The 6,275-nt window shown below is 37.7% G+C and overlaps 1 long non-coding RNA gene across 1 annotated transcript; it reads right to left on the bottom strand.

The window, feature by feature from the left end:
- Positions 1-2,999: 2,999 nt before the first annotated feature.
- On the bottom strand, positions 3,000-5,826 carry LOC116182937. Its single transcript, XR_004147657.1, has 4 exons — positions 5,219-5,826; positions 3,611-5,171; positions 3,217-3,406; positions 3,000-3,142 (listed from the first exon to the last, which is right to left on the bottom strand). It is a non-coding gene; the product is annotated as an uncharacterized LOC116182937 (long non-coding RNA).
- Positions 5,827-6,275: the final 449 nt, after the last annotated feature.

Raw genomic sequence — 6,275 nt, 5'->3', positions numbered from 1 at the left:
GGGGGATTATTACGATGATATGAATCATACCAACTTTATGCAGTGGTTAGAGAAGCAGCTTATACCAAATTTACCAGCAAACTCATGTAAGTACCTTATTAGTGTTCAAATAAATAAGCCACCAACAATGAATAATCGTAAGGAAATAACATTCCTACGAGAAATGAATTTATTGACAATGTAGGTACAATTTATTGTGAACACCGGCAGTTCCGATGATGATTAGTGGTCAAGTGACGATAATGAATGAAAAAAAGTTAAAAGTTGTGTGTTAATTTAGTCAATGTGAGTGTTATTAATTTCAATGTGATTGTTTCAATAACTGTCCATATTTACACAGCAGAAGTGCATCAGAATTGTAAATTGTGTTGAACATCTAACAATCTTAAATAATTTTTACGTTTTGTAGAAATAAAATTATTAATTTTACTGTTTCCCCTTGAAGTAATGCAACTCATATCGCGTGGCCCACTTATTTATATTTAGTAGAGTCAAATATTGCATGAGAATGTACAGCCTAAATTTCCAACGTCCTCGGACACGCCCTGTCAGGAACCTTCTGAGCGTGGTGCCACTGTACATACCCTCTGCCGATGCTCCATTTTTGAGATATTTGAGTTATTGGCATTTGAAGTTTGTCGACTTTGTGGCTACCCGTATTCAAACTGTGTTTTCGGCATTGCACACTAAAATTTTGTCCCGCACCAAAATAAAATTTCAACTTATTTTATTCTTTCATTGCTTATTTTTATACTCACTGAGTGCATAAATAGATCTTTAAACTCGATCGTACGACAAATTACGATTTCCTTTATACCAGAATCTCAAAAAATCTTTTCTCGATTCTGATGTTGTAAGCCCCTTACCAGCTTTGTATTGTAGTCTACTGTATTAAAAGTTCTTAACGATTGTAATGTTTCTTATTATTTTTATTCAAGACACAGTGTTAACAACATCATTCACCACACATTGAATTTCTTTTCAATTTTTGTTGCAATGAGAAACCATATTATTCTCAAGCCGAACCTGCTTTAAGGATCATTTAATTTGAAGCCGGTTCTGTTGTTGACTACTGCGCACACTCACCAACGGCCTGCGCAAGGTTCAATTGGAGTCAATTTTTCGCTACAAGACTGTCTCTCTATTTACTTATATACAACTCTGTGGTAACTACCCACTTTTCATCGCACTGGTCACATTTAAAACTTTCAGATCTTTGGTTAATACATATTTTGCCTTTGCAATGAGTGCTACTACTGGTCACAGAATTGCATCGTTTGCACTGCATATCCTTGGAAGTCTTCAGTGTTAACAAATATGCTTTGAAAAGAGTGCTTTTATTGGTCGCGTAAGTGTACTGATCGTATTTAATATTCCCAGAAGACGTGTGAACAAATGTGATCTCAAATTTGATTTATCTTGAGTTGCGTAAATACACTCGTTACATTTATAATCCTTGGAAGCTTTGTGTGTGTTAATATGTGCTTTCTTAAGCTGCATATGCCAATAGTTGCGGATATCACTGGTCACATTTTAAGACGTTTTAACAAAAATTTACTTTTTCTTGAGTTCCACTTCTGAAAAATGGGTAATTTGATTGCGTTATAAGTTCTTGTTTATATATTTACGTAAAACTTAGTGTACGTCTGTTTCCGATTAATCGCACTAAATACCCTCAACGAACGGTTTAATTGATTTTACAGCAGATGACAGTTAACCATGACATGACGTTCGTTGACTTCAATAAGTACTACCAACTGAAGAACGCGCATAACCCCTTCTCTCCAGCGGAAACTAAAAAACACCGCGATGCGGGAAAGTCGTTTTCCCGTGCATCGAGGATGCTTGGAAACATTATCTTTCCATTCAATGAGTACAAAAATTGTTATTCCGTATTTCTTATTCCTTATTTTTTTCATTGTGTGATGGGCTTTAGAAATAACATCCTTTCGAGGCCGCTAGCATCGGCCCGGCCGCCGGCATAATTTTGCTAGCGGGCAAATGTCGGTAAATGTGAAAGGATAAGGGCAGGCTCTGTCTGAACTAGAGCTCTAAAAAGTTAGGTATGCTCGACGGCCATTTTGGACTCAACCTATGGAGCGAGTAACGCTGTCAGCTGCTTATGTATTCAAATAAGTTCATACAAGTGTCGACTTGCTACCCAAGGAAAATGGCGCAAAAACAAAAATTAATACAGTTCTTTGCTTTTATATTTCAGCCCAATTTTTAAATTAAGTGTTTTTATTTTAATGAGTGAAAAGAGGTAAAAAGGTTTATATGAAAAACATTCAAAATTTACATACATTTAGAAATAGGTACAAAGTTCGGAACTAATTACAATTTACAATCTGGTTTCTTTTTCTGTCGAAGAACCATATACTCTCACTTTTCGCATTATAAATTACGAAATCTAGTATTTTAAAGGGCGAACCTTTTAAAATTAAATAGCTATTTGTGTATTAAGAGCGCAAAATGATATATTGTCGATTGAAAGAAACAGTTGACGCGCGACGAAGGAGCGCGGCAATCTCTTGAAATCGACAATCAATTTGCGCTCGAATTACACACAAGATTTTTTCTACAATCGAGCAGTTCACATATTTCCAGAAATTTAAATTTTTCACTCAAATAATTTTAATCTTATGTCCAAATGAAAGATGTCATTTACTCGTTGTCATTGGATACTCTGAGCAATGCATATTTGATTTATAGTTAATAATTGGGAGAGCGAGCGTTTTTGCTATTTTGTCGCTTATAAGCGACAAAGTGACATTCCTCGAAAAAGATGACGTTTGCATTGTCAAATACGAGCGCAAATGCCTACTTTGGATATCGATTGTAGAAAAAAATATTTAAATGTCAGTTGCCGCCAAGTTTATATTACCTACCTTTCTAAATCTTACTTTCTGTGGATAGGTACTGAACAAGATATATTCTATATATCTTGGTACTGAATATTATAAATTCCTTTAATTTAATTGAATGTACCTACACTCGTTTCCTTGTACAATGATTTCCTAGGTAAAGGAGTAATCCTTGGGGGAGGATTTGGCACATCGAATAATGTGGGCACTGCATTGGGTTTCAGTTTCTTCAATTTGTCCTTTCGGCAGGTCTCAAACTGATCCTCTTCAAAATGTACCTACGAAAGAAGAAAGAAACAAATAATAAATTAATCATAATTTAAAATTTGTGGTAATATTCTAAGATATCTACCTCACAAATACGTGAACCTGTAGTTGGTTGCCATTTATCAGGTCCTCGATCTCGTCTCATGTTTTGCACCCACTTCGACCGCCGAGGCTCATCTGCTGGGATTCGGTATAGACTGTATACCGTTTCTCAGATCGGTTACTGCAATTTGGAGCTGCACAGCAGGGCATTTTTAAAATGCTTTCTTGATAATCTGCCATAATAATATACGTGATAATGTAGGTATATGATTTGAATTGATGAATTTGATAAACATGCATGTAAGAAGTTAACCTAATTTTACAAGAAATTTTTGAGTTGGCAAACTTTATCATCAGAAACACATTTAGGGGCAAAGGCAACACATTCCTTGAACAAAAAGAATAACGATCAAGATCAAGTAATGTAAATAGTTTACCTTATTAAATTAATGTAACAGAATTGAAGTAAATACTTATTAATTCGTCTTCCTACCGCACGTTGATATATAACTACACCAATTCGGCACTACACAAGCAATATTTATACTCCGAAAGAACGAAAATGGCAATACAACCATGAAAATTTATAAAAACAGAGCAACGTTTAGTAAACATTCACCAGCTGACAAGGCAACTCCCTCCATTGGCTGGGTCCAATATGGCGACCGAGCTTACTCACATTTAGAGAGCCTTATCTGAACAAGTGCAAACGTGTGTTTTCAGTCAGTTTTGCGTATTTGTGTCAAACGGTACGTTCACGTTGTTTACGTGGTATATTTGTCTTTTGTTTGCTTTTCTCTGAAATTTGAGTTTGTATTTTGTTTTTCACAACGAAGATTTTTGTTTAAACTAGGCCCGAGGCCGTACCTAAAACATGTGCTTCCTCTTATTTGTTGCTTGATAACAATTTTTAGGACCTTAACAAAAAAATTTCGTCGTAGTCAAACAATCTCGGATGAAGAATAAGTACTTTCTGCAAGCTGATACATCTGCCCAGTGTGGTGGAGTTGAATTTAAGTCCGCGTCAAATTCGCAGCAAGCCGCGGCATGTTGTGTTGGCGGCAAGGGCGGAGAAGCCGCCGGCTTAGCCCAGTTGGGTGGAGACCCGCCTTAAGGTATATACCCAGTGTGTTCTTTATTCATTGGTTCCTTCATCTTGCACATTTTGCACTTGTTAAACCACATACAGAGTATGTATAAGTGTACCTATGTAAAGTCATGAGGTTGGAAATTTCCTTAAAGGCAATAGTAAAGGATTCGTCCCATGCTGCCCGCACAGAACGCTTGCCTTTACTGCAAAAAAATGATACTTTTACTACCGCGTTACCGCCTTTAATGTGATTTTCAACCCCCAAGCTGAAATTAATCCTACAGTATACGCGAACGCGGAAAAATTCACAGTAAAACTGTATGGTGTCCGCACAGAATCAGAGCAAAGATAATTTTTCACGAAAACAAGAAATCTTCAGAAGATAAGCGATCTTGCTTCAATTCCCCCAACTCGTGCTGCATTGGACACAAAGAGAACGGCGTATGTCGCTGATGGTCACACTGGGACTGTGCAAACCAGATAAAGGGAAACTCCACAAGTCCTGAAGGATGGAGATTGACGCTTGAAGTCAGACACTGGATGATTCTGTGGTCCAAGCTGCCACAGGTATGAAAAGCAGTCGGTGCTCTGGACAGGTGTGGCTGCGAGACCCTTCGGTCCAGTTGCCGGAGACATAGACTGTCATGTTCCCCTGCGGCCCTGCATGCCAAAAATGTATTAGGGATCCCACAAAGGGTAAGGGTATTGTATACTTTCGACCAGGCCCGACAAGAGGGGGGGGGCAGACGGGACTAATTCCCGGGGCCCGGTCGGTCTGGGGGCCCGGATGGACCCAGACGCGCCGCACGTACTGCTAGATAACGTTATTGTTGGATTATCTACACGATTTAATGCCGTACAGAAGATCACTAGTTTATTTTGCATCCTTTGGACCTTTGTCGATTCTTCTGAAAAAATTATTCAAGAAAAATCAAATGTTCTTCAATCTACTTACGAAGATATAGGCCCTCAACTTCAGGAAGAACTGCTGCATTTAAATGCAATATACCAGGCAAATTTTGGCATTGAAAAACTTCCACCTCTAGAACTTTTAAATAAAATACATTCTTTAAAATTTGAAGCCTTGTTTCCGAATGTTGTTATAGCTGTAAGACTATTCTGCACCATACCTGTGACAGTTGCTTCAACAGAACGTTCGTTTAGTTGCCTAGCTAGAATAAAGAACGATTTAAGCTCGACGATGAATCAGGGTCGCACATCCGACTTGGTGCAATTTTGACCGCGTTATAGAACTATTTGCAAGTCGCAAATCGCGAAAAGCGCCATTGCAATAAAAATGATTTTATTTAATTTTTGTTGTGTTTGTTTTTATTCGTATGCACACTTACGTATATAAAATGAATTTGTTTTCGTTTTTTTTTTAAATTTTTGTAAGGTTTTTTACCTATGGAAATAAACTTTTAGACATTTTTACATATAATTATTATTTGGTGTATCAAACATTTTTTGAAAGGTTAGTAGGGCCCGAAGTGCTGAACAGTCCCGGGCCGTGAATCGGCTCTCGGGGCCCTGCTTTCGACATACCTATATAATTTACTTACACCCGAAGCCTTTAATCCTATTCATATGTGAAATTCTCTTCAGTGGGGAAACGATAACGCAATCACAGAGGATCTTTCATTTTGTATAATTACACTACATGTAATTTGATATGTGTTTTTGATTTGTTTAGTGTGTTTTTTTATTAATAAAATAGGTTATAGAGTTTTATATATTAAAACTGTGAATATCTTTGGTGGGAGCCTCGTCATGCCACTCTTTGATGCCTGTAGGTTATTTTTTGTTACCATAATGAATTCCATGATACACAAACACATAGAACTAGATACTTTACCCACGCTCGGCGTGCCTATGCCTCAGCCACACTATGCTCCTCGCACTGCTCATCGCCCTGCTCTACGTGCTGCCGCGATGTTTCGCTCTTTGTCCACACACTCCTTTACTCGTGCAATTAATCGCCTCACTCCGCATTTGGCATTTGCCTTTGCAAC

Source organism: Photinus pyralis, unplaced genomic scaffold (assembly GCF_008802855.1).
Source record: "Photinus pyralis isolate 1611_PpyrPB1 unplaced genomic scaffold, Ppyr1.3 Ppyr1.4_unclustered_Scaffold817, whole genome shotgun sequence".
NCBI classification, from domain to species: Eukaryota; Metazoa; Arthropoda; class Insecta; order Coleoptera; family Lampyridae; genus Photinus; species Photinus pyralis.
This window is presented reverse-complemented; position numbering and strand designations above follow the sequence as displayed.